Source organism: Anser brachyrhynchus, assembly GCF_964034855.1.
Source record: "Anser brachyrhynchus genome assembly, chromosome: 2".
NCBI lineage: Eukaryota > Metazoa > Chordata > Aves > Anseriformes > Anatidae > Anser > Anser brachyrhynchus.
In genome coordinates, this window is record NC_137695.1 from 153,714,528 (window position 1) to 153,742,503 (window position 27,976).

The following is a 27,976-nucleotide window of genomic DNA, read 5'->3' on the forward strand; positions in this document are numbered from 1 at the left end:
ACGAGTCATCAATAAGTCCTTATCACAAAGAAGGCTAATTATATCCTGGGCTGCATTTGCCAAAGTGTCACCAGCAGGTCAAAGGGAGTGATCCTTTCTCTCTGCTCAACATTAGTGAAGCCACACCTGGAGTGCTGTGTCCAGTGCTGGGCTCCTCAATACCAGAGAGACCTGCACATACTGGAAAGAGTCCAATAGGTAGCTCATGTAAGATCTTATCAGTGTCCATAAATAGCTGTAAGGGAGGGTGCAAAGAGGATGGGGCCAGGCTCTTTTCAGCGGTGCCCAATGACAGAACAAGAGGCAATGGGCACAAACTGGAACACAGGAGGTTCCTCTGAACACCAGGAAATGCTTCTGTGCTGTGTGGGTGACAGAGCACTGGCACAGGTTGCCCGGAGAGGTTGTGGAGTCTCCCTCCTTGGAGATCTTCAAAAGCCACCTGGACATGGTCCTGGGCAACCTGCTCTGGATGTCACTGCTTGGACAGGAAGGTTGGGCCAGAGGGCCTCCAGAGGGTCCTGCCAACCTCAACCACTCTGTGATTCAGACTGTAGAGATGCCTACACTTCTCCATAGTTTTTATTTCACTGAATAATAATAGGAAATAACTTTTATGAAAAGGTAACAGCCTGAGATTCCCAGAGCGTGAGACTTTCCTCCCCACAGCCATGCCTTTGAATGACACCTTCCAGCTTCAGGGATGGTGGAGCAATTCCAATTAACTCCATTCATCACTCAGGGTTGAGTCGCTGAGTTGCTGAGTTTGCAGTGATGGTTTCTGCAGTGTGGCCAGCTCTGTGTGCTCAGCTGCCTGCTGGAAAAAGACAAATGCAAATTGCTTGCACATGTAGCAAAGACCAGAACAGGTTTCTTCAACTCGTTCCCCAAATACCTGTGAGGCAAAGCACCCTCCCAAACCACCTAGTAATGTTGCTACAAGGTCAAATCAAGCCTTACTCCACCCTGACTGTCCTGGCCCCTTCAGCACATTGGAGGCAACAACGCACAGGATGTTGGTGGAGTCGGATGCCACCCAGCTGTGATGGCAATGGGCACTCATGTGGAAGCTTCAATCCACCCAGACGACAAATCATTTGTTGGTCTATCTAAAGGGACTGACCCTGCAACTGTGAGTCAGGGCAGCTGGTTTCAACAAAAGAGCCCTTTACAGCTCAGTTTGCTAGGAGGGAGTAACACTGAGTAAAAATGTTGTTAAACACGCATGGTGCTTCAAGTAAAGCTTGCAGATCAGTAATGCTGTGAGTGAGCTTTATGGACATCTGCTCTGAACAAGCCAGCATTCCCCGGAAGCTTTTTTACTTCTTGCCTACCTTCTTTCAGAGAAAGGCTCCTCCATCCCCTGGTCCCTGAATTATGCAAGGAACCCATAAATCACTTGAATGTTGAGGCTAATGCTCAAGCTGAAGTGATGGAGCACTGCAGGTTTCCCAAGATTTACTGCCTAGAGTTGATCACCTATGGTGAATCCTCCTGTCTTCCTCAGGAAGTATGTTTCCCCACTCCTTCAGGCTGCCAGGGTGAAGAAGCAGCCGTGTGAGCTTCAGCATGGGTGAACCCTTCATGTGAATCACCGCTGCCACAGCTCCATCCACAGCTCCATCCCCAGCGGTGCCTGGATCCACGCTGGCTCTCCTCCACCCACCTTTGCAGGCCCTGCTCTGTGGGGCCAGGCTGTGTCAGCATCCCTTTATTGTACAGCACCACCCCATCCCACATGGAGATTTTTGCTTTTTTATAGAATGATTGTTTCCTAGAAATAACATTTGCTTATCAGCAAAGCAAAAAATGTACGTTGTCTGTGTCAGGTCACACTAAACAATGTATTTGGTTATTATCAGATTCCAGGATGTGATCTTCTGAGCTAATTATTTTTTATCTGAGTGACAGTTTGCCTTGATTTTTCCACAACTGAGAATCCATTATTTCTTTGTAGGCAGAGAAGGCCTTTAAAACAAAAACAAAACAAAACAAACCACCACCACCACCAAAACACTGAAAGAGCATATCTTTTTTTTTTTTTTCCCCCAAGGGGTTCATGAAAAATGTGAAAAAATCACATTAAAGCAAATTTCTTTCTTTAAACTACTATCTGAGATGTTTGTGGAAAGTATTAGCAAGCCTGAGTGACCAAAGACGTTTGTGGTTTTGTGAAAATTTTGTTTCAGTAAAAAATACTAACCCTTGAAAGAATTATTTTAAACCCACGGCAAGTTTGGAAAACCCACAGACATCTTCAAATAAAGGAAAATTAAAAAAAAAAAAAAAAGGAATGTTGTATTTCATATAAGGAGGGGATCTCAAGCAGTTATAAGCTTGAATATTTCTGGATCAGGAAGCCTCTTTATGAGGTATGGAGAAATGATCTGTAACTGGCATAAACAGCAAGCAGAGGCAGCTGAGATCACCACAATTTATAGACTGGTTGCTGGCTATGTGGGAAGGCTGGACTCTGCCTGGGATTTATTATGAGGTTGGATGGAAGGTTGCAGCTGCCTCACATTCCTAGGGAAGCCAAAACCAAGATCTCTACCTTCTTGGAGATGGTTTTTCAGTCTCCTTGCAGACCAAGCTGAGGCTTGCTATTCTGCCCCATTTTGGAAGGGTCAGGGTGACTTTTTTTCTTAATTTGAAAAAAAAAAAAAAAAAAAAACTTAAAAGTTATCACTTGAAGAAGAAAGGGAATAGAGTTTTTATGTTCCTGGGCCTGATCTCTGCCATCCTCCTTTATGCCTCAGTTCTCACTGCCCCAATTTAATGACACATTTTGCTCTTAATTCACACTGCGCACAGTTGCACTATCTTCAGTAAGACTGCATTTGCTACAGGGTATGGTGGAATTTCACCTAAAAGTTTCTTCTCTCTCAGCTCTAAGTAGGTGTATTGGGCTTATGTCCAGGTCGCAGCGGGACTGCGGGGGTGGTCTTTATGAAAAGAGACCAGGGGCTGCACCCATGTAGGACATGGCCTAGCTGCTCCAAAAAGGACTGGTCACTGGCTGAAACCGAGCCCATCATCAGTGCTGGTTGCACTTCTGTGATAAGATAGTTAAAAAGGGATAAAAAATGCTTTCCATCTACTGAGAAAAAGAAGAGTGAGAAAGATGACAAAGAAGTAGCCCTGCAGAAACCCCAGAGCAGCAGTTCCCCTGCGGCCTGTGGAGAGGCCCCTGGTGGAGCAGGCTGTCCCCCTGCAGCCCACGGGTCCCACACGGAGCAGATCTCCACGCTGCAGCCCGTGGAGGAGCCCCCGGTGGAGCAGGTGGATGTGGCCTGGAGGAGGCTGCGGCCCATGGAGAGCCCCCGCAGGAGCAGGCCCCGGGCCGGAGCTGCAGCCCGTGGAGAGGAGCCCACGCAGGAGCAGGGGGGCTGGGGGGAGCTGCCGCCCGTGGGGGACCCGTGCTGGAGCAGTTTGCTCCTGGGGGATGGACCCCGTGGGACGGAGCCGTGTGGGAGCAGTTCCTGAAGAGCTGCTGCCTGTGGGCAGCCCCCGCAGGCTCAGTTCGGGCAGGACGGCATCCCGTGGGAGGGACCCCATGGAGCAGGGGCAGGGAGGGACAGTGAAGGAGCAGCGGAGACGAAGCATCAGGGACTGACCACAGCCCCCAGTCCCCGTTCCCCTGCATCACTTGCGCTGGGGGAGGTAAGAGGAGGCAGAAGAACAGGGAACAAAGGACTGAAGCTGAGCCTGAGAAGAATTGGGAGTGAGAGGACCGTGTTTATAGTTTCATTTTTGTTTCTTACTATCCTACTCTAATTTATAATTGACAATAAATTAAATTCATTTTCCACAAGTCAGATCTGTTTTGGCCATGACAGTAACTGGGAACTGGTCTCCCTGTCCTTACCTCAACCCATGAGCTTTTTCATCTAATTTTCTCCTCTGTCTTGATGAGAGGGAGTGAGATAGAGGCTGGGTGGACAGCTGGCAGCCACCAAATTGAACCCATCACAGAAGATAAGTGCTTATTTATTTATTTATTTATTTATTTATTTATTTATGTCTTTATTCTTACATTTTCACCTTAACCAGTCCATGGATGAAATACCATGGCCCAAACTGACATAGGTAACCTCCCTCCAGAATGACTGCAATCCAGTAGTGACATGCTACAAGCCGTGCGCATGTCTGTCCGTCTCCCTCTCTCTCAGCCGCACAACTCATAACAATTTTCATTTAGTCAATTAAATGTCCTGTGGGTCACCTTGTACACTAGATAATTTATAATTATTGCAAGATCTGAAAAAAAAATAAATTATTAGTCATTGTAATAACAATAATAATAAAAACCTTAGTGATTGTAATACCAAGCAGAAAGGAATCCATAAGATACGGCTTCAATTAGATATTATGAACATTTTAAGGACAAAAAGAACATATATGAAAAGAAAAAGTCAGCATACAACTATTCCCAGGAATTCTGCATTCTCCACTTGAATTACATTTTTTTTTTTTTTTTTTTTTTAAGTGTAAGACTGCTGTATAAAACTGTGTTGGCAGCAAAAATGAAATGGCCAGTTGTGGTACCGCCAGCCAGAGGAAAGAAAATGTTCAAGTCCCTTCTTGTTCTCTTGCTATGCCCAGGAATGTGTAGGTGCAAACCTGGCAGATGCTACAAAACCCTGTCTGACAAGCCAGACCATTACTGTATCAAATGTGACACCGGTAAGTCACTTGCAGCCAGTACATAACACTTCAGACTTGGCATCTTGGCCAGGTTTTACAAATATTAGTCTTCCCCTGTGGTAAGGTCTAGTTTGTTTATCCCTTCCTTGTGCTGCGAGTAGGGTTTCACAGAAAGAATCCCTCTGGAGCTCAATGGAGCTATTCATTCCTGTAGATGTTCATTACTTCCATGGTTGCACAGATTAATCCAGGATCCAGATTTTTAAAGGACACCTTGAAAGACACCTATATCTTCTCATTGGCATTGAGATTTAAATTTACTTTTTCAAAGAACACGAACGATTAGTTTTCTAGCTGATGTGATTTCGGAGAAGAAATGGATGTTTCTCTAGAAAGAGCCAACAAAGGAAAACATCAAAACGCAGCCCTTTTTAACATTAATATGCACATTTCTACACTAGATCTTCAAAGCATCATTAGTAATTCTGGATACACAACTTCCTGTATCAGAAGCGCTTGAGAGAACACTAAGTATAGTGAATTCTTAAAAAGCAGGTCCCTCAAAGGTCTCTCAAGACACTCATCAAAAATGTAGTCAATTTGGATCACAAGTCACTCTGCAGATCTTTTACTGCTTTTATATTGCTTCTGTCATTCTGCACCAAATACTTTATACCTGTTATCCCCCAAAGCTGCCTTTTGCATTGAACTATACAGTAACAAGCAATACTATAAACCTCACAAAAGCCATAAAGTGTAATAATGGAAGCACTGAATTATTTGCGAACTGACATTTTTGATTTATATCAAATGACATAATTCATTTCGGTCTTCTTAAATGCTAATTACTTTTCTCTTTATTTTCTTTTCTTCCTTTTTTTTTTTTTTTGTGAAATAAAATATCTGGGAGTATTTCCTGCATGTCATATGTCTTATTTATGTAATTCCAAATAATTATAAATTTGTGAGATTAGATCATTCCTAGTTCTGGACATGTTGCTTTGAATTATTTGGAAGGTATAAATCTGTAATATTTAATGAATTTCAGGAGTATTTTTTCATTAAAAATGTATCACAGAGGTTCAGCGGGTGATTTCTAGAATCACACCAGGCATTTTTAATTAATTTTTGAACCTGGCAAGGTGCTTTTTCTTCGGTATGAACTAGTTGTCTGCCAAAGGGAGTTTTGTGATGCTCTGAAATGTGTGTTAGGTTCTCTAGCTTGTGCTTTGACTTACAAAAAAAAAAGAAAAATAAGGAGGACAAATGCCAACATTTCTCTGTGACACTCCACTCCACAGTATTGCCCACTATGCAAATATTCTTTTCTTACATTGCCCATTTCGGGATTCCTAAAATCATAAGTCATACTCCAAGTGAATTATGACATGCTCCTCAGTTTTTGCATAGTAGGACATCACACATTCTTTAAGTAAATAGGAATTAAAGCTTGCTTAAAAAATATTAGTAATGTACTTGAAATGATTGTCTCTGGCTTCTTATTTGGTAGAACCATTTAATAAACTTCTTATGGAAACAGCCAAATGAGAAAATTTCCTTTGAAAAGCATAATTTTTTCCAAGCCACTTGGATATTCCACCAGGAAAAGTTTTACAATCCCGCAGCTGACACGAGGACAGCCAAACTGACACAAACATTTCAGCTAAAGGAACTGCAGACTGACTAGGATTAAAGAATGGATGGTGAAATTCTTTCCTTTGTTCTCCTTCCCTCTAAGGAGAGTGTGTAAAAAAGTAATACTTTCATGCTCTGGCCAGTCTGAAAGATTTGGTGGGTTTCATTTTCATCAGTGAGGTCTGGGACCCACAGGGGTGCCATTTTGTCCCTCCTAGAAATGAAAGCTGGAGAAATCCTGGCCCCCTACAAAAACAGAGAGTTTTGTTGTTGTTGATGTTGCTGTTGTTGTTGTTGCTCCATCCAGAGCATTTTCTGCCACTCAAATGCCACTTTCAGCCTTCCCCTAGTGCTTGGTCCTACATGGGACACAGAGCAAGAAGCTAGGTGAAGATAGCTAGGGAGCAGAGTGGGAGTTTTGGACTGGACTGTGTTGCTGACTCAAAACTACCTGCAGACATCAGGCATCACATATCATCCCTGACCTCCTTCCCACCACAGTGAGATACTTGTGCCATCAACCCAGTTGTATCAAGCTCCAACCTCCCAAAGCTCTGTTCTGCACACAGGGAAGAGGACCCAGACTGTTAATACCTGCACGATCTGCTAGCCAACATTTCGATCCGTCAGAAAACACTTCGCCCAAATTTTCCTCAAAAAGAAATGGTGCATCTCTCTACGCTTTTATTTGCAGCCCCTGGAAGATGTCAAAAGCTTGTGAAGGAAGTGTTTGCTGATCTCTGTCAGCAGTGTAATGAGATGGGTGACTCAGTTGTGGTCTAATTAATGCATGGAAAGACCTTTTCTAAAATACACTTGGTGTATTTTCCCCTGGAGACAGGAGATAACTGCAGCAAGCACATCCTCCCACACTTCTCCTGGGCACTAGAACTTATTAGCAAATCCCCTACTGATGCTCTTTTACTAGGGCAGGTAGTGCTGCAGCAACCATGATGGGAAATATAGGGTAAGTGAGCTCAGGATTTTTGTCAGTGTTTTTAATGCAGTTCTTTACCACCTAACCATGAATCCTGATGGCATAAGCTAAAGGGCTGTTATCCCACCAATTCTGTAAATACAATACTCCAGTATGAAGGAGGGTGGGTATGCTTGCTAAAAATAGTAGTTTAAGCCACTGCCTTTCTGGTATTACCTCTGTAGGTTATGGAGCATCCTTGGGGTATCTGTGCTCCAGCAAATCACCAGCAAGGAAGTAAGTGAAAGGTTTGCAGAGAGTCATTTGGACAAGCAAGTCCTTAGCTCACTGAAACAAATAAACAAAACCAAACAAACAAAGATAAAGAAACAAACAAACAAAAATAACAAAAAACCACCACCACCAGACCAAACCACCCAACCACCCAAAAGAAAAAACAAAACAAGAAAATCAAAACAAACAAACAAACAAAAAACAGACAGAGAAAGAGAGGACTTGAGTAGATTAAAGACCCAGCAGTCCCTTACCAAAGCATTTTGAAACATTTACTCACTAGAGATTTGCTTCATGCCATTTTTTTTTTTTCGCAGTGGAAAGATTGACAGGATTTATTTATTTTCATAAAGTGGCAGAACTTCACAGCTCTGACATCTGTCAATACCTTTGGCCAGCAGGTTCAGAGGTTATTAGTATGGATCACAAAGACACACACAGACAGCTTAGTCAGACAAACCCAATTTCACTGGTGAAAATAGGCTTTAAGTAAAGAGACACACAGGCAAAAAGAGTTTAGCTGCAAAGTGGGACTGAAAGAGAGAACCAGTGTTACTCAGAGGGCCCGAGATAATTTCTGCTGTCTCCCCATCATCCCTAGCGTTTGTAGGGTGGTTGCTGGGTCACCTTGCCAGGACCCCTAGCACAGGGTGAAGGAGAGGAACCTGATCTGGGGCTAACAAGGCAGGCAGCGGGAGGCCAGCAGGCAGAAAAGGACTCCCATCCCTATCAGGAGAAGACAACAGCGTGACATCTCTGCTAGCATGTCATCTCACCCTGCTTATTTCACCCTGGGCTCAGTGCCCTTTTTCATGCGCAGTATTGGCACCAGTGACCGGCACTATCTCCTGCGTTGGCTCTGCTGAGAGGAGAGGTTGAGAGGAGGCTGCAGGTGACCTCACGTCTAACTGGTACAGGGAAATCAACCCGTTCCCCAGACCAAAACCAGCTCCTGTCTCTGTCAAGGAAGTCACCAGTTTCCTACTGTGAAATTCAAGACAAGGCTCCATCAGGACTTACATTTAGCAAGTGTTTGTGCTCAAGACAACCTCAGACAAACTTTCCGTACAAGTATAGAAAACATTAGCATCCTAGAGAGCTCTCAGGAGTGCTCTTCAGGTTAACTACTTAGCCGGTGATTTGGCATATCACAAAACACTTATATTTGCATGATCTGAAAGATAACAGCTCTGCACCTGGAGTGGGAACCTGTTTGTCTTGTCTCTCTGGGAAGCTGACTCCTGGGTGACTTTCCTGTGTGTTTCCCCATACCTCCGTGAAAATGTGAGATGTAAACTCATCCCGGCAAGTCACTCTCTAGGGAAAGTAACTGTCAGATCTCAGATTTTTTTTGCAGAGACACCAAACCCGTGGGAATTTGTTTCTCTGCGGTTCTTTTATGGCTAATAAGAAGGAAACAAGCACTGGAGCTTGCTGTTCTTCACCGTCGTTTTGAGGTACTGCTGGATTAGATGAGTTGCATCCTGCATCCCCTTGTTTATACCTCCACACATTGCAAAGGATGTTGAGGATGACGTATTTAGAAGTAGCTTTTTGTATGGTTGAGATTTGTAGGTTTTCTTAGGACAGACCTGGCAACATGTAGTTGTAGCTTTATTGTTTCCTGGAAAGGTTGGACCAGATAAAGGGCAACTACTCAAAGATAATGACCTCTGCCAGGCTCTGCCTGGGTCTGCCTGTGCCATTCAGGTGTTTCTCTACAAAATCGCAGATGTTTCAGATGCCTGTACTTTACAAGCCTGAGTTATCTCACAGTTAATATTCAAGCAAAAGTACCGAGTGAATAACTGAGAAAACCTTGCTTAAGCCATCACATAACAAATCCAAGTTTTCTGCTGACCTAGCAGCATTTTCTGTTGTGTCAACAGAAGGCCAACTAGGACATTTCTGGGAGATATTTTTGGCCATTGACAAACACTCTGATCCAGTAAGTTTATAGCCATCTGGTAAAAGTCCTCAGCTGGTGTTTGTCACACTGATTTACACTGGTGGAATACCTGCCCAGCCATCTCCCAGATCATCACAGAACTTTATTGTGCCTTTTTCTCTCTCTCTCTTTTTTTTTTTTTTTTAGAAGGAAAAAAAAACAAGCAAACAATCAAACAAGCCACCACCACCACCAACGAAACCACCCACCCTGTCCCATAAAAGCGACCACAGGATGCACAAAATAAGCTCACAAAAGGGGGACATTGTCCCTCGGAAGAAAATTGAAACTCTTCTGAGTAACAACATTATAGCCCATGGCACTGTCATGTAGCTGCACTTTTATAACGGACACAATATAATGAGTGTTGTTCATGAAAGCTGGTTATTATATCCTAGCTGGAGGTCATACTCCGGCATGTATAGAGCTGGTTATTTGTACGCAGTGGGAGTTCTGCTTTTCTTCTGGTTTTCTTGGTCTTTGTCTGTTTGCAAGGTACCGCATATTCAAGCTCACATTGTCCCTCACACTATCCTATCAACCACACTTGAGAGCTGAGTATTTGAAGTGCTGTTTCAGCCCAAGCCCATAAGCTCCACTGACGTCAAAGCTCTTTTCTTGATCAGTTTGTCGAGTGGTTTTCGTGTGGCTCTGAGAGTGTCGTTACTGATCTTGAACACAAGCAGACAGTCCTCTGCTCTCCCACCATTCTCAGCCCTTTTGGTCTCATTTGCTCCTGCTATGTGTGATGTTGGATATTCTGTTTTCCTTATGAGTGTTTCTGCCATGGATTGGAGTTTAAGAAAAAAGCTCTCGTCAAACTCTTCAGTCCTTGCCGAGAGTAGCAAGGGTTTTTCTATCCTCACCAAGGTATTGGTACAGGAAAAAGAAATTGTTTTTAGCTGGTATTGTCTTTTATGGTCTCACTGAGGTAATCATCAGTCCTTCAGGGGCAAACTACAAACCATTCATTTCTTGTTCCAAGTCGCTTGTGGTTCTTCTTGCAGGAGATGGAGCCAGTCTCTGAGTACCAGTCAAAGCTACATCAGTGGCTTAGCAATGTTTCTCTGGAGTACACCCGTGGTCCTGGGAGATGCTGTTTGTGAGTTTGTCATGCAGCAAGAACTCTAACTGGTGGAGAAATGAAGCAGCTTCTGCTGGCAGGTCAGACAGTGCACGTGCCTCTAGTACGTTGTAGTGAGCTCAGTGAAACCTCCAGGTTGTTTTGTTTTAAAACTTTACATTGTTCTCTGTTCAACTACAAGAGAAGGGGAAATGACAACTATGCCAGAAGTTTTATTGAAGTATAAAAAATCCAACAAGCCCTCTAAAATGGCTAATAAACCACCTTCCCTTGCCCCAAACTACAAGCAAAAAACATTACCTTGGAACAGATACTTAATCTAGTAGATAAAGCAGCTCTTGTCCATACATAAAATTAATTAGGCACAAAATACTCTGTACAGGCAAGCGGTCCCCATTATCCCTGAGGTTTTATTCTTTCAGGCAAACAGAAGCACAAACAACATATTCAAAATCAGGGGTGGCTGCGGGGGGGGTGGTGTTCAGTAAAGCATATTCTGCAGTATTTTGTTCTCCATCACATAGCAGGTACCTTAGGTTATTTATTAACATGACTGATGTGTTATGGATGAGAAAACCTCTTGCACCTGTACTGTCACTGCTATCTCCTGAACTGGAGCTTAGAAGGAGAACAGAGACATTTTTTGCATGTGCCCTTTGATGTGCTGGGTCTGCAGAAGAGACTACAGAATACTTACTACTGTCATCATTTTTTTTTTTTTCAGAGAACAAGAAGACATTCATCTCCACAAACCACTAAGAATATTAGCACCAAGAGTTTTAGCATCTGTCTTCCTTCATATTATCACCACCTTGCAAAGTTAAGAGTAGGGCCTTAAATGTAAACCAGAAAATAGGTCCATTAAGGCTTCAATTTATCACAGCTATGCTGCAATTTCCACTCCATCTATGTGCATGCTTCTTGTTCAAACAGAGTCCCTATCTCTCCTCCATAGGAACAGTCTTTGTTGCTTCTATGTCTCCTCTCCTCTCTTCTCCTAATCAATGTCATTTGTTCCCCCCATCCCTTCTAAGAGGTCTGCTGGTCAAACAGTACATGCTTCATCTCTTTGTGGCTGGTGGGATTGTTGCATCACTTTATATGACAAGAATCATGTAGAACTGGAAATGAGGTTAAACACATTTTCTGTGCATGTTTATTCTGTTTTGATAACTTGTGTAAAGGTGAGATATGCATGGATCCCCTGAAGCAGACAGAACAGCCAGAAATAATTTGCAGTCAGGTTTTTGCATGGAAATATCATCCCAGACTACGTAAAAATCTAATGGCATCTGCATGACAGGGCACTCTACATGGTTGTGTTTACAGATATCTGTGCTAGGATTGCAACAGGTCCAGATACCCAAATTGTCTCAACAATTTTCTTTGCTAATAGAAAGTTCCACAGAACCCAAGGGAGTGTGATCCTGGGCTATGCTTTCACTGTGTGCTTTACACACAATATTTTGTCATCTTATTCTGGGAGAAAAGGTATGGGCCAACACGTGTCAACCAAAGCCTAGATGCAGTTTGATCATCACATTGCTGATGTCCAAACTGTGTACTTTAAACTAGCAGTTATTTCTGACATTCTTGGTGCCAGAATATCTTGGGAAAGCTTCTAAAATACATGAAAAGAAAGAAAACAAGTATGAGATGAACCATTCACAGGAGCAAAGAGTCTTGGTCCCAGAGTCTCATGTCAACGCAACTTTGTGGTAAGTTACTTTCTGGTTCCCATGGCACCAGAAAGGAAAGGTGAAAAGATCTGCAAGACCAAAAAAGCCTCCACTCTGAAGGGTGGGCATGGAGGTCACTATAGCCAGCAAGCCACTTTCCTCAAGTGTAGTTCTTGAGAGATGTTCTGGTGTCCTGGCTCTTCCCAGGGTGCCCTAAAAAAGCCTGGACTGGAGAGGAAACCAGAGACAATGAATGCAGCTTTGAAGTAACAGATGAGTGCTGTCTGTGTGCATCCAGAAAATCTCAGGAGAAATAAGGTTCTTATTGAGAGACAGTGTAAATGAGCAATAGGTTCCTCCTTGGGATTTTTATGTGCCAAATAATAGTAATAATAATAATAATAATAATAATAATAACAACAACAATAACAATAATAATAATAATGCACACGTTACAGACAATTACCAAAGAAAACACTGTGCAAACAAAATTCACATCTGTCTCTTCAGGGCCAAGCACAGTGACGTAGTAAGCAAAAGAGAGATTTGTAATTCTGTGGTTTGGACACCTCCTCCTAAAATAGCCTGAAGCCATGACAAGATGGGCTGTTATTCCCAGTGAGCAGTAACAAGTATGGCAGGTCTCAACTTTGTAGTGTGCCCAGTGGCCTGGGGCAGAAAGGGACAAAAGCCTCAACACCTTTTTGTTTGCTGTTCTCCTTTTCTGATCCTGTAGATCACTATTGAAGGACAGTTTCAAAACAACGATGTAATGTAGAGTAGCTGGGGGCAGAGGACGATGCCCCAGGGCAGAATGAAGGAAGCAGCAATGTGACCAACACGATCAGGTGTCAGGGAGCAGGTTGTGCCAAGTGTAACACTATGGCCATCTAAGTCTGGGTTGGCACAGCCCCTGTGTCAATGTTATTCTTGGGCTGCTCTTCTGTATTGGAATCAGATCGTTTGACAACGATTATCAACATCTAAATCATTGAATCACAGAACCATAGAATCATTTAGGTTGGAAAAGACCCTTGAAGTCATCATATCCAACCATCAATTTGCGTTACCAAGTCCAACACTAAACTGTGCCCCTAAGCATCACACCCACACTTCTCTTAAATATCTCCAGGGATGGGGACTCTACCACTTCCCTGGACAGCCTGTTCCAGTGCCTAGCCACCTTTTTCATGAAGAAATTCTTCCTGATATACAATCTAAACCTCCCTTTGTAAAACCTGTGACTGTTTCCTTATGTCCTATCACCTGTCACCTGAGAAAAGATACCGACCACTACAGTCTCCTTTCAGGTAGTTGTAGAGATCAACTAGGTCTCCCCTCAGCTTCCTTTTCTTCAGACAACAACCCCAGTTCCCTCAGTCCAAATGAATGGACTGAAGCACAAGGAGGCCGCTTAGCAGACAGACAGCATTCCAGCTCCATTTAGTTCCAAATCTGGTGTCTGTAGGGGAAAAAATAAAAAATAAATAAGTAAATTAAAAACTCAATCCTTAATATGCTGAGGTGGTCAGACTGAAAACAGTTTTTCCATGTAAAACTTATTTATATTCAAAAATAAGAATAGTAATAATTAGGGTTAAAAAAAAAAAAAAAAAAAGAGAGACTTAGGTGATTGTAAATATCTTTTTTTTTTTTAATAGAAACAACTAGTTCAGATTTAGGTATAATATTTCTTTCACTTTATATTGAAGTTTTTAAGAGAAAAGGGAGGACTGTACGCCTATGAGATTCTTTATTTTTCTCTATATGCATCATCCTGTCTAGTAAAAATTATTACTTCTCCCTACCAATCTTGTTTCACTATTAAAAGAAATACATTTCAAAACAAGAACAAAAAAAAAATCTATTCAATCCTAGTATGCTTTGGTCTGCTAAGACCAAAATGTTGAATTACGTATTTTTTATTTGAAACGTTTTTGCTTTCTATCTGTTTGTACAACAAAATCAAATTATTTCCTTTCAGATTACTTCCTTTCATTTTCTAGATTAGCAATGAAGCATTAAAAAAAAAAAAAAAGAAAGAAAGAATAAAGATAAAAAAAGACTCAGCTTTTCTTAAAACCCCATCAATTATTATAATTACCCTCGTGCATCCTAAGTAGTAGACCATAAACCAGAGGCAGGCTGAACAGTATATTTTAGTAGTTACTCCAGATTTCCAGAATCTTTTACTAAATGTTCTGAGGGTTCTGTTCCTGGAACCTTCCTACATTCCTGATAATAATAATAATAATAATAATAATAATAAAAACAATAATAATAATACAACCACAATTAAAAAAAAATAAATAAATTCACAACCAACCAACCAACCAATAAAACACCAAAGCAAAGGAGTAAGCAAGCCTATAATTAATTATTCATGATAAGGGTCGTAGGTGCTTGTAGAATAGCTCACAGACCAAAGCATTGTGCAAGGAGTAGGACCAGGAGGTCCATGCTAATATGTTCCCAAGTACTTGGAGCAGGAGAGAAAGGATTTAGAAAGCTGTTCACTATCTCATTAGTGGTTTGGGTCCAGGGTTTCAATTGCTGCTCCTGCAGTTTAACCAGGTCAGCACTTTCCAGTGACTGAGGCAGTAGGTGGCAAACTGGCATCGATGCCCTGCATTCGTTGACTTCAGGAAAGCCTTGCAGTGCATTTCATGGTGTTCCCATCTTGTATTCATCCTTCTGCCATTGTCAGTGATGCTAAAGCAAAATAAGCTCTATTTGTTGCCAGTGAAAACTGACTCAGGGCTAAACCAACAGAGGGAAAACTAAGTTCCATGACTATCAAGAGCTCATTATTGCAACAATATGATATTAATAATTTGACTGACATTTCCTCTGGAAAACGCAGAAAGGATATGTCAATAATATTTACCCATGTGAATACTCTTAGAATGCTTGCACATTTAATTGCTGCTTTGGATTTAAAAGTCTCTTCTCTCTAAGCAAATACAGTTTATTCAACCACAAACTGCTCCTCTCTCATCCGAAGCAACACAAAAGTCCTCAGATCTGCCCTAGGAGGAAACAATTTCAAGTATTTCTCAAGTATTTTTCAGGTAAGGATGTGTGTGTATGTGTGTTTGTGTGTGTGTGTGTGTGTGAATGCTTTAAATGCTTTTAGGGTAACTGGTCTGCTTCCAGGATGATTATTTCAGCTTTCTCTTCCTTGATAGCAAGCCCTGCTCTCATGTCCCCTTTGCTACCACTTCTACCTTGTGCTTGGTGATGACAGCCCTGTACAGCCTTCTCCCAGCAGTGACCACAGCAGTTGCGAGAGGGCTTGGGCATGGGCACTGCTCTCATCTTGTGCCAAAGGCTTTCTGAGCACTGGGTCCAAGTATGGTGATGGCAAGAGACAGCTCAGCAGCCTGTCTTTTCATTGGTATGAAAGAAAAGTCAGCCTGTAACTCAGCGTGCAACCCAGCCAGGAGCATATATCCTGGGGTTAACAGCAGCACTGGCCCAGCCTTCTCCACTGAGAGTTTCTGAATGGCAGCTGTGGTGTCACCCTGATATTCATTCCGGGGACTTCTTTCTCACTTAGTTTCTTCATATTCTCTTGCTTTGCCTTTGGACATGTTTGGCAGACACACTGACCTTTCTCTGAAATGGGATACTGGTTGCAATACCTGCTGTGTTTGCATGAGCTGATGGGACCAACAAGAGGGGGGACTGTTGTCATTCCTTGTGTAGCTTGTGCTCCAGAAAGCCCTGAGAAAACACAGCATCTAATTGAATATGCCTGTCTACCTTGCGTTTAAAAACTGGAGGTTAAGCTGTGAGAATATCCCGGGGAACTCTGCAGAGATACACTTCTGTAACTTAATTTGGGTCTGTAACAGGGTGAGGTAGCAATTTTCTAATTAAATGGTGTCAGCAACAACTCTGAAATCAGGCCAGAAGCATCTTCTACAATGGCTGTAGCCATAGGCTGAGAATGGTCCTGTTATTGATGAAGATAATCAGGAAAATACAAGATCGCTTTGCTTGAGTTTTTCTCCATTTCTATAGTACACGGTAGAGGTTATTGTTTCAAGCACATTGTCTCCAGGAGATTTCCATCTAGTTCTGCATGACTTCTTCAGCATTTTAAGTTATTAAGTCATTTATTTTTTTCTCTTAGTTTGTTAAACAATTGCACAACATGACACAAACCATGCACAGGAAACTGCTTCATTTGGTAACATTAATTCTTTCAAGCATTAAAATATCACTTGGTCAGCTTCTCTTGCAACATACAGTTAGTTTGCCTTGTTAATGTTTCAATATTGAGTTTGTTTTATATGTTCCATAGAAAAACATACAATTATACAGTTCTTTCTCCTACCAGATTTATGACAGTCCAGAGGATGGATCTGGATAACATCTATAAATCATAAAAGGCCTACAGAAAGTGAACAGGAACTGGATTGTTCACTGTTGTTTGTTTTTAAAAACTTTTTTTTTTTTTTTTTTAATAAAACCGTGGAAAGACAGAGTAAAGCACTAGTAAATATTACTTCACTCAGCACATATCTATGCTGACGAGCCCCATTCTGTAGTTCAGTGCTGTAACTGTTAGTTTTCCTTACAGCCCAGGCAACTCTGTGTTTGTGTGCAAAACAATTTGTCTTGCTATCGATACCATGTTAGCACTGAATGTGAGCTTTATGTACTTTTTTCTTCTGCTGCTCAAGTGAGAAAGAGCAAAATTCCTCCCTGCCATGAGAATTTTCACATTATCCTGTCTCAATCCAAATTGTCTACTCTTCCTATGTTATAAACCTTGGTTGTGTACAAGTTTTCCAAAATTTCCAGCAAGTAACACATCTGGTAAACTTTTACCCTATCAACAGAAAGTAGAACTGAAACTCTTTTCACCTGTTGTCTCAGAAGAATCCTGGAGTATATTCATCTATTGCCTTCCCCTTCAAAAAATTCATCTCCCTTTCCAAAATTTTCAGGTTTTTCATGTTTGTACATAGATAGGAAAATTAGTCCATAGAACAGAGGGACACTCCAATTTAATCTGTTTCTTATTTGAATTACAGGAAAACCTGAAGTTGATTGGAAAATGGGAGAAATTTCAAGCAGTGTTGTGAGTTGCACTTAAGTGCTTTTTATAATAAGTAACACAAGACAATTCTCCAGGCCTCTGGGACATAATTGTTTCCCTAGCATAATTAGGACTGCCTAGCTCCTTCCTCATACCGAATTACCAAGCACATTATGCTACTGTCCATACTATATTTTTCTTGCAAAAGAAAACAGCTGGACCCTGATGTGAAGGAACCTGATTTGGCTCATCCAATCGTTGTTGGCCAAGTAATATCACAGATAACATGTTCTGCATGCACAGAGGGAAAAGGGACAAGCTCAGAGCCTCAAGATACTTCAGGTACAGTGGAATACTATGCGCTTTGAAGAACAAGGAGTTCTGGACTGCAGCAGCTGGGTTTCCCCCAAGCTGTCTCCGATCATTTCCTAACAGCTAACTAACATAGATGGTCAACAAATATCATCCTGGCTCCATCTTGAAGTTGGCTCTTAAAAATACTCTACAGATGCAATATGGCTGCCTTTCACTGTGGGCCACTGATTCTTAGGATACTTTGAGAAAGTTTATAATTCTTTTCTCATCCCATCTGTATGTAGCTGTGTAGTTAGGCATGCGTGCTAGGGACTGTCCAAGAAGAAGCAAAAAAATCTTTAGAAGTCTTTTTGATTTTGTGATGCCTCTCTGCTTTGAGATGGTAAGATTTCCTGAGGACCCAGTAGACACGATATGTGACTGCCACAATTCCTAACGCCTTGGCAGAAAGGCAGATGTCTCTGTTGTCATCCTAGACACAGCTGGATGTCTGTGGGGAGAGGCTGTGAGTAAATCCTCGCTGCAGGAAACCGTGGTCTGTCAGGCTCCATGAATCCCAGGACACCTCTCTGCAGCCTGCATGAAAAATGTCTGTTGATTCACCAGATGGAGAAAATGGTGCTGGGACACTTTATGCAGCAGAAATGCCTAATGGAGGGTGGATAATGTTTGCTAGAAAGAGTTACACACAACAACTGACTGCACCAGTCAGGTTAAAAATACCCAAAGTGCCAATGTCAGTTTCCTTTTACTTTTCCTTAGAATAGCAGTAATGACCTTAGCACAGAACACTGCCTGGAGACAAATGACCAGCTGGGTTTAACGGCCCTTGACTTAATTTCTGCCCATCAGCACCTCCCAGCCAGTCATTAGTCCTGCTGAAATGCTCTGTGTATCGATTACTATTGATTCATTCATTGATTGTGTCCAGGGGCTGAAGTTAGAAGCCATAGTGCCAAAGGCACCCTGGAGATTCATAACAAGATGAGTTTGTTTAATTCATAGAGTATTTGAGGTGCTTTAGAATGAAACATCATAAAAAGAGGTTGAAAAGGTAAAGAGTACTTATGGGACACAATGAGGCCTGGACTCCTCTGCCTATTAGAATCAATGACACGTATCAGATATTTTTAATAGGACTGGTCTCTAATGCAGAAACATAAAGGAATCCAGCATGTATTATATCTGTCACATCCCAAAGGACAGTAAGATACCAAGCGAGAAAGCTCATCAAATAACCTTTGCCTATGGCAGAGAAGGAATGTGGGGGGTAATGTCCCACCTTTTTCATTGGGGACATCACTATTTGCTGTCGTTGCCTTTGGAAACACTGTCAGCTTTAGTTTCTGGAGATTACCTGGACATGTTTAGTTCTTTTTTCGTCTTGCACTTGAGGCTGTCAGACCCCGTCTGTTCTGCAAGGAGCTGCATCTGAATAATTAATGTAGCACCCTTCAGGAAATCAGATTGATTGTTTTTAATACCTGCTTTATGACAGGATTTGCAAATTGCAAAAGAGAGGAAAAACAGTTTAAGAGATGATATGGTTTAATAACCTGCCACCTCCATATTTTCTTTTCAAGTTTCCTTCCTGGGATTCAATGCAAAGGATAAATTAAAGTGAACAGCAGCATCTTTGGCTGAGCTCTCTTGTGTCTTTTGAAGTTCCTCTATGCACCAAATGGCAGGAGTGTACACAAAAGGGAAAACCTGTGGTCAAAAGTGTTCCCGGATACACACTGCTGAAGTGCTTCCAAAGTGCTGAGAGCTGCCAAACACCCCATGGTGGTGTAAACACTAGTGGACAAGTTGCTCTACCTCTAAAACACATAGCAAGATTTTCCATAACATGTGTCAACAAAAGAAAATATGTAAATGTTGGCTGAGGAAATGCTTATACGTTCCTGATTTGTAAAGCATTTAAAAGAACCTAGCTATTATAGACAAACCCTCTTTTTTTTTTTTTTTCCTTTTTTTTCTTTTTTTTCCACTACTTGACCAACAGGAGGAAGAAGGGTTGAGAGCATAAAGGTCAACTAGTTCTCTGCCTAACTCTGCCCACTCATTTGTCACTGACTTTTTGATCCTGTCTAAATCTTAAAATTGTTTTCCATTTCACGTCTTACCATTTTAACATGATTACTGTTTTCTTCTTCCATAGAAGACTTACGTATTTTAATGGTGTAGAGTACACTGAGGTCTTTGCATAGGAAAAGGCTCTTACCATGTTATTGTGAATAAGCAATAAAGGAGGTTGGTGAGATTAATTGTCACCGAGCTGCAAAACTGTAAACACATTTTCTGCAGAAACAGACAAATTCACATAATCAGTTTCTTTGTGTGGGAGAACAAAAAAGGGATTTGTGAAAGTTGTGATCTCCATGAATCTCAGGCCAGTTCTCTAGAAATACATTTTTCTTTTGAAACTGTAATTAAAACTGTGATGCATTAGAGATATTGTGGGTACACATAAAAATACACCCATCAGAGCTCATTAGGGCCATTCTTAGTCAATGGAGAGAAATAGGCACTTTCAGAGCATGATTTAGCAAACCTACTTTATTCATACAACTTAAATTGAGGTACATAGCACCTAAGATCAATTTCTTTGTCTTCTATTAACTATAACAGGAGCTTGGGAGAGTTAGGTCCCTGGTGCTATTTTAAACATCTACACAAAATCAGTTGAATATCATGTCTAGTGTATGTCAAATGTCACCAAGACATCCACAGTTTAATGATCAGGAGATGCATTAACATAATAGTGGTGTGAAGGAGAGACCAGGTCCAGATTCTCTTCTTCTGAAGAGCAGAACGCTATCAGTTCACTGCCTTGTCCCTCTAAATTCTGTAGACCAGTGAGCGTGTCCAACTATTCTGTTGGTCTTGAACCTAGATTTTCAAAATCATGGGTAAGTTTTGCAGTCAATAGGCTATTAAGTAAACGAACAACAACTCCACTTTCTCTTGTGTTTTAGGAAAAATGTGCCCTGTGCCAGCAGAGATTTCTTAGAAGTTTTAATCTCTGAGACTCTCTCCCCGAAGCTGCAAGTTAAACACCATGATTTGGAGATCTGCAACACATATGATCATGTCCTGCTGGCTAACATAAGTAGCCTTCCAGCTAGCTTTTGTAGATCACAGTCTAAGATGTTGAACTGTTGGTGAACTACATCAGCCCAGGTGTCTAATGGAGTCATATGAATGCCATGAGGTGGAAGAAACCTAAAAATTAAAAGGCATCACGGCATGCTGTGTAGAAACATAAAGCTGCTGTGCTTTTAGCCTTGTATGCTTAGCTCTGGATTTAGCAACAAAGCCTTACTAACTCCTTGCAACGAACACTTTATCTCTGTGTGTTTGGTTAGCCTCAATTCCCCAGTGACATGGGATTGAATCCATCTGGGCAAAAACCTTAAAACTTGGAGTTGGCAGTAATGCTGTAGTCTTTCTTTCAAAATAAAGAAACATCCATGTGCAATCATCACTGAATGTAATCCATGCTTTGTGACCACCTACTTTCTTCCCTTCAATTGAATCTACTAAACTTTGTGTGGCTGTTTTCCTTGCTTCTGGGATACAGCTCCTGATTAATAGTAATGCTACTTGGCCACGCTCTGCAATCTTCACTGGAGTCTTCTGTCATCTCTCAGATATTCAGATATTATACTTTTCTCAGTACTGCTTTTTTTTTTTTCTTTTTTTTTTTTTTTTTCAGTAGAATGGCTGGAAGACTTTTATAATTTCCACAGTCCTGTATAAAGATACCAGTGACAAAGACAAGTGAGTGCTGCTTCTAGTGTAATTCTGAGCAGTGAGCTGCCACATTTTACACTCATTTTCAGCGTCTGTAAATCCATAAAGCTGTGAGATTCCCAAAGTAAACAAGTGTAATTTTTTTTGGATGGCAGAATACATTGGCAGGTAAATCTTAATGATAATTGCTTCTAATTAGCACTTCTATCAGATGACAAATCTTTTAGTCACAGCAGAGTGTCACTTGAAAATGTGCAGATTCTTTTTTTTTTTTGCCTTTGAAAACATCAAAGAAAATCATATATATTGTTTTTACTGTACTGCCATAATTGTTTGTTAAAAGCAGGAGGAAAAAATGAGGGATGAAAGGCAGAAAGACAAAATGAGAAACAGCTTTGATAGAACAAGGTCTAATTTAAATGGAGGATTGGATTCCATTCTGTAGCCAAGTTTCCTGCTTCTAACAGTTAGTATCTCACCCTCTTGCACTCACATCCAAAGCTTTTTCTTGAGCATAGTGGACAAATTTAATTGTTTATAGTTAATGAGAAACAAGTGTTTAAGTCCAGGTTGGATGGGGCTTTGAGCAACCTGTTGTAGTGGAATGTGTCCCTGCCAATGGGACATTTTAGATTTAAATTATATAGATATAGATATAGATATAGATTTAAATTTAGATTTAGATTTAGATTTAGACATTTTAGAATTAGATGATCTTCAGGGTCTCTTCCAACCCAAAGCATTCTATGACTCATTCTATGATTCTATGACTGTGGATTCACCAAGCCAGGCTTTCCCTGTCTGAGGACTGAACGTGTCCAGTAGGTACTTCATGACTCCATGAACCTTTTGATTGAGTGAGTGTCAAGTGGGATCTAATGCAGGGGGTATTCGAAAACAGGATGACATCACAAAAACAAACAAACAAAACAAAACCAGAAAGGATATGCATTATTTTTTTTTTTTTTAATTGAAACTAGCACAATGTTAAAACTGGTCATATCTATGACAGTCAACAGCCACCTGAGGCAGTTCTTCATAGGGGTCAATGAGGCTGAGCAGATCTGCTATTCTAGAAGACCATATCACAGACTGTTTTCTCACCTTGCATTTCTGAGGCTATTGTAGAAAAACACAGTAGCTAGAAACTTTTCGTAAAGGAACTGGTGAAATTCAGAAGAATCCAGCAACACTGAGAGAGGCTTGTTTTGCATTTGTATATACTGATTCCCTACTGTCTCTCCTTCCACATGGGCACTAAGAGGTGTGGTAACACATATGTTCCTGTATAGAATCATAGAATGGCTTGGGTTGGAAGGGATCTTAAAGTTCATCCGGTTCCAACTCCCCTGCCATGGGCAGGTTGCCCAGGGCCTCATCCAACCTGTCCTTTAACGCCTTAAGGAATGGGGCATCCGCAGCTTCTAAGGGCAACATGTATTATGGTGCAGGCCATCTCTTCCTTTTCCTCAAGGTAGAAACATAGGTGCCATACATACACTCTTTTTTAACAGGAGCGTGATTAAGTAAATGACAGGTATTGACAGGTAGTTTTGAAGAAATCACCTTTGATTGTAGAGTAAAAACTGATGGGACTCACAGTGATATTTTAGCTCCTCTGGGAGCAATTTCCTTTTACGCTGAGGGCTGTTGTGCTCTAAAAGTACAGTTCATAATCTCAAGTGGGAGTGTTCATGTGGGCCTGATGTCTCACCTTGCATCTTGTGGAATGATTATGCCTATCTAAACATGGAATTTTTCTCTTGTCTTTACAACATATGTTCCATTCTTTTACAGCATATGCTATCCATTTTCGGAGATCTTTTTGAATCCCCATCCTAGTCTACAAAATGTTTGCAAATATTTTCCAGTTTTATATAATCAGTTAATTCAATAAGGTCATTCTATATTTCTTCATCCAAGTCATTAAAGAAAGTATTTAACAGGGCTAGATGGACTCTTGCAGAACCCCATTCAATACTTTATTTCAGTTTGACACTAAACCATTGATAATTAGTCTTTCAATACAGTTCCCCATACTTTAATAAGTCTGTGTTATAACTCATTTCTTGAACTATAAAGCAGGAATGACTGTTCCTGCAACTCACAGGACTGCTCTGAACATAAATCTAACTGTGACTGTCAAAGCTAACATGTTACAGTGGTCTGAAAAAGAGATTTTGTCCATCGTCCTACAATCCTGTCTACTAGATTGATCTTTCTCACCATGTGCAATGAAAAGCACATATTTATTCTGAACCATTCTCTAAATCTGAAAATACTAATTGGAATTCCAATTGGAATTTCCTGGATTATGTCCAGCTGGAGTTTTTTTGTTTGTTTGTTTGTGTTTTATTTTGTTTTGTTTTGGTCATGTGAAACAAGTTCCTTTTTGAGGGTCTAAGAAGGGGAGCTGATTCACCCTATTTTCTTACGGTAAAACATGAGGAGTGACAAACAAAATGAGAAGAAACAGAGACAGGAACGAGCAAGGGGAACAGAGAATAGGCCAACTTTTCATTCTACCCACTGCCCCAGATTTCCAAAACACAAAGTATGTATCTCCTGTTAGCTTACATGAGAGCTGAGTAATTCAGATCTCAGAATGTATCCAGATCTAAGTCTTTTTATCCTGACCACAATCTATCCTTTGTTTTGAGGCTGTACAAAGAAATAATTGACTGTAGTGGATTATGCATTCCAGTTTATACCATGGCCAAATTATGACATAGTAAAACCTTCAACAGTAAGGGCTATTGTTTAATTACAGAACATTAGAGTGTGAAGGCCTTGGAGAAGAAAAACAAAGTCATTGTTTCAAGACGAAAGAGGAATAGGTTCATCACAATTAGAAGTTGCCCTCAGGTCAAATTATAGCCTCCCAGGGCTCCTCCACCCTGTCATTATTTATCATTTATGTCATTATTTATCTTGAGAATTCATACTGTTGCATGTCTGGTAAAAAGTTATCCACACAAAGTTTAACTGCCAGCTCAGTCTAGATGTCAGGCTTCCCATTTTATATGATCCAACATTCAGGGACCACGCAGACTTCAGAGTAATCATAGAGAAGGAGTTTGCCTTCTATTGCTAAAAGCTCAGATTTATCCAATCTTTTTTGGTCCTATCGTTCCAATCTCTGGTGACAGGGACAGGTATCTCCAGAGGGCAACTGAGATCTTCACACTGCAAAACTGTCCTCAGGAAACACCTTTTTCTTTCCTTTGTCTAGAGAAGGAATGCAGGGTAGCTCCATGTCTATTTTGGTTTCCTTTGTTAAACAACAATTTTTTCATTCCAGGTGAATAGGAGAGTTTTGCAGGTACCATTCTATGATAATCAACAAACTTCAAAACAGCCAGAAGCCTCAGATGATGTGTCCTGTGTATCTTAAAGTGGTGTCAGACCATTCTATCCATCAGAATAACGTTTCATATCAATACATGTTCTTTCTGTCTTTAAATCTAGCCAGTAGAAGAGGGAAGACCCATTAGAGAACTTGAAATTCTAGGCATAACAATCTAATAATTGAAATACTTTCCTATGTTATCACCTTTGTACCTACCCATTTTGTATATTGCTGACAGGACTGACTGATACATTTTTATCATTCTGAGGATGTCAATAAAATGGTTACATGACTTAAAATACTTTTTTTTTTTTCAAACTTTAATTGAATTTGTTTGAAATTACTTTTACTGTCAGTGTCTTCTGTCTACACATTAAGAACTTATCAGAAATTTTCCCAGGCTCCTCTTTAAATATTTACAATGAAAAATTTCTGTTGTTAAAAGATTTTCTTGCTTTCTGTATTTCATTCATTTGAATTATCCAAAAAATAATTAATATATATATATATATACCCATGCATCCAAACTAATTATCAGAATCCCAACAACTGCAGATATTAAACGTAAGGGGCTGCCCAGGTGGAGAACCATCTGAGTGCACTGCAGCATGTGTCCTCACCCAGTGAAGTTGGTGTCCACTGCCCCACACAAAATGACAACCACATTACTGTGTTGTCCGTAAGTCATCATCAATTATATGTGGATGGTAAAGTTAAGCATGTTGCTCTGCTTCCTTTTCCGTTTCCATTTAATTTTCTGGTTCTCCTGTTTTTTTTTGCTAGCAAAAAAAACTCTACACTTCTAACTCTCCATCTGTGAACATTTGCTTTTGTGTGAAATAGATTTCTTTAGTGTAAATATTTGAAATAGGAACCTTTCCCTTCATATTTTATATCAGGTTTTTAATTTAAAAATCAACTTACAGATCTCTTTACATTCATAATTTCACAGTGTCTTCTCCTAAAAACAGGAAAGCAGTAACTTAGAGTACCTTTTCCTTTTGTGAAATGATAGGTCATGGCCTTTTAATCCTGAAAACATCATAATTCTCTTCTCTCCATTTCCTGTCTTTTTTTTTTTCTTTGCCTATTTATTCTTTCAATTTTCAATGTTTTATTTCTTTTCAGCTGCTATGCCTTTCTTAACTGTCTTTTATTCATTGTCTCTCTTTTGCTCTTGTTGATGGAGTTGAATCAAATAATATTCTGTCACTATTTTGAGATCTTTCATTTGCTGCTAGAAAACATATGAGTTTAAGTCAGTGGAACCTGCTAAAAAAGAAAACAGTAAAACATTTTATGTCTGTGTGAATGAACTGGAGATTTCAGCAGTTACATTCAACTCCAGGCAGTCCTTCTAGCTTCAGACAGCTTATTCCAAAGTTTAATTTGATTTTATGAGTTCTTCCTGGCATATTCAGTGTTGTCTGAAAATAGGTAGGGCTTCTTTGTTTCTTGGGAAAATGCAATCACCAGAAGTTGCCAATATTTCAAAATACCTTGAAGAGTGCCAAGATTAGAAGAGCATTAATCCTCTTGGTTTGGAGTGAGTGATAATTTCTGCTTATGTGTTAGGCACAATTTTGCTTTTCCCAGTTCTTTGCTCAGAAGAGATAACCTCATACTCCTGATAAATACTGGTGCCTCCCGAAACCTCTAGGTGTTTTCTCATTCTCACTTACATTTTAGATGGCTCTGCCTTAGCTTACCTCTGAAATCCTGACACCACAGCATTGTCTGATCCAGCTGCAACTCAGCTGAGTTTTCCTGTGGGCTGACAGAGGATCACACTGCTGTTGATGAACAAATGTGTCAAGCTGTTCAAAGACAGCTTCTCTGGTCAAATAAAATCCTGTTTAGGCACTGTCTGTGGTGCTTGTTACCATAGTACCTGCACCTCGAAAACATTAATAAAATAGACATTGCTCCGAGACAGAACGATATCACCACTTCAGCTTTCATGATGCAGGAAACACAGCCACGTTACGCGGGAAGCAGTGGGAGCCTGAAAATAGTAGCCTGAGGTTTTATCCAGATTAAAGAGTGAAGGAAGTCACCAGCACAGTTCTGTTAAATTCCTGCTCTGAAATTTGCCCCGGAGGAAGCTTCCACTATTTACTGGTTATACAGAAAGCCTAAATAGATATTGTAAATATATCACCAGCCTGATGTTATCCTAAGCACAGCAGGAGCCCACAGAGAAAATGTTTTCTCATCTTGGAAATCGAAGCCTACCTTTCTGGTGAGCTTGATGCCCAGGATCAGCTCAGTCTCTCAGCTCCCTCTTTCCTGCTCCAGCAGAGCATCTCCATTCTGTCTTACACTACCTGTACCCGTTTTATGATGTGCTAAACCAAGAAGAGGTGTTGAGGTCAGCCCCTCGTGGGGCCTCTGGCATCCTCACCTCGTGACTCATAGTTTGGAGTGGCTCACTGGTGCTGTGGGCTGCTGCTCTGATACTCTTGTTTGTCTATGCAAACATTGACTGTATTTACTCTTTGAATTCAGCCTAAATAAAAAAGTGTCACTTGCACCTCTTTACTTTAACCAGGCCTGCAGTGAAAACATGTGATGGCAGTCTCTAAAAATTTCCCCCATAATGCTGTGAACAAGGTTTTACTTGTGTGAATGCTAATGAGATTAAAATGTCATGAATCCAAGATCTCATTTAGAAATTGCTAAATGTTCAGAATGGTCCAGATCCTCCAGGCATGTGAGTATGTAATTCCTTGACACCAATAGCACCAATGTGGCTAAGTCCCTTTAGGAGAGAGATAACCTCACCATGTTATTGAAGGATGCTGTGACTAACAGACATCAACAGCTTGCTGCCAGGTCTGAGGAAGCCTATGTTGCTATTGTCCCACTTGTTTTCCAGTTTTCCTAAGCATTATCTTTTAGTTGATTGCTTATGATAGCAAGTGTGAGCATTCCCAGCAAGTTTACAGTCCTTACACAGAGTTAAGATCATCGCGTTCAATAGCATGCTACACTGAGGGGCTTCAACTGCCAGTGACAGTATTCTCTATCACAGTTTCCTGACCTCCTTTGGGAAACTGATGTGCATATATAGACTTTGAATTCAGAAGGAATTCTTTAAAAATAAAGTACTATAAAGTAAACAAAAAAAAATGATGGAAAGTTCCTGTGAACAGTAACCTGTAGGAGGAACTGTCTCTTGCTAGGTCACTGAAAGCTGAAAGGAAAGGGCTGTGCCTTTCTAACTGTAATCCAGTAAGCATTTTAAACATTCCTCAGGAAACAGCTTTATCTCTTATTTATTTATTTATTTATTTTTCCCCT

The 27,976-nt window shown here is 40.7% G+C and overlaps 1 long non-coding RNA gene across 2 annotated transcripts; it reads right to left on the reverse strand.

The window, feature by feature from the left end:
- Positions 1-94: 94 nt before the first annotated feature.
- LOC308190742 lies at positions 95-26,983 on the reverse strand. Of its 2 annotated transcripts, none has more exons than XR_013947469.1 (3): positions 26,909-26,983; positions 13,495-13,665; positions 95-817 (listed from the first exon to the last, which is right to left on the reverse strand). It is a non-coding gene; the product is annotated as an uncharacterized lncRNA (long non-coding RNA). The 2 variants fall into 2 exon arrangements; XR_013947470.1 differs by lacking the exon at positions 95-817 and adding an exon at positions 12,232-12,431.
- Between the last annotated feature and the right edge of the window lie 993 nt (positions 26,984-27,976).